Below are 1,651 nucleotides of genomic sequence, written 5' to 3' on the forward strand. Positions count from 1 at the left end.
TGGACTTCCCAGACTCCAGAACTGTGAAAAATAAATGTCTGTTGTTTAAGTCACCCAGGCTGATATTTTGTTAACAGCAGGATGAGCTAAGATACCATCTCTGCCAGCGGTTCTCACCCTGTGGGTCGCGAACCCTTTGCGGGTAGAACGACCCTTTTTCACAGGGGTCGCCTAAGACCATCGGAAAACACAGATATAATTACATATTGTTTTTGTGATTAATCACTATGCTTTAATTATGTTCAATTTGTAACAATGAAATTGGGGGTCACCACAACATGAGGAACTGTATTAAAGGGTCGCGGCATTAGGAAGGTTGAGAACCACTGATCTATGCATTCCTCCATTCAGTGAATAGTTTTTGAGTTCTTACTAAGTTTCAAGTGCTTTTCCAAATCTTGGAGACACTGCAGTGAATAAACTTATAAAGTCCCTGCTCTCAGGAAGCTTACATTCTAGTTTTGGGGAAGCAGCAGATGAAGTTGCAAACAACATAATTTTGGCTACTAATAAATGCCAGGAAGTAAATAAAACAATATGTACCAGAATAACTGCAGAAAGGTGGGAGATGGCTGATTTAGACTGATGAGACAGTATTAAAGAACCAAATTCAACCAAGTAAATTTGAAGATCTAATTGATTTTATTAAGTTATGAATCAGGCAGCTTCCCATCCAGCAACTAGAAGGGCACTCCAAGGATTTATACAAACTGGAAAGTTTTTGTAGGCAGAAAGAGAGTGGAACTAAGAAATTAAAAGAGTGGATGATTTCAGGCAGATTATCTCACTATTGTTGATCAGATTGATTGGTTTAAAATCCCATTCCTGGGAAAGGCAGAAACTGCAATTAGGTTAGCTTTTAAATTTTGTGTGGTGACGTAGCTTAGCAAAAGTGACTCCAAGCCCTAGCTGGTTTGGCTCAGTGGATAGAGCGTCAGCCTGTGGACTGAAGGGTCCCAGGTTTGATTCTGGTCAAGGGTCAAGAGTCAAGGGCACATGCCTAGGTTGCAGACTCAGTCCTCAGTGTGGGGTGTGCAGGATGCAGCTGATCAATGATTCTCTCTCATCATTGACGTTTCTCTCTCTCTCTCCCTTGCTCTCTGAGATCAATAAAAAAATATATTTTTAAAAAGTGAGTCCATTTTGGCCTGTTGTTTATTTTTTTAACAGCAGGAAAAACTTCTCCCAGTAGAAAGGGAGGCCAGATAAAAATACAGAATGCCTAGGTAAATTTGAATTTCAGATAATACATTTTTCTTAGTGTAAGTATGTCCAAAATATTGCATCGGGCATACTTATACTAAACGTTATTCATTGTCACCCAGCTGGGCGTCACTTAGCAATTAAGTGTTGACGCAGGAACCAAGAGGTTACAGATTCGATTCCCGATAAATATGCTTGGATTGTGGGCTCAACCCCAGTAGGGGGCGAGCAGGAGGCAGCCAATCAATGATTCTCTCTTGTCATTAATGTTTCTATCTCTCTCTCCTTCTCCTTCTCCCTCTCTGAAATCAATATTTTTAAAGAAGTTACTGTCTTTCTGAAATTCAAACTTAACCGGGCATATTTTTACTTGCTAAATCTTGCAAACCTATCAGTAGGTAACATTTGAACTGAATGACTAGGAGGAACTAATTAAGCACAGATTTAG

Source organism: Myotis davidii, unplaced genomic scaffold (assembly GCF_000327345.1).
Source record: "Myotis davidii unplaced genomic scaffold, ASM32734v1 scaffold88, whole genome shotgun sequence".
In the NCBI taxonomy this organism is placed as follows: domain Eukaryota; kingdom Metazoa; phylum Chordata; class Mammalia; order Chiroptera; family Vespertilionidae; genus Myotis; species Myotis davidii.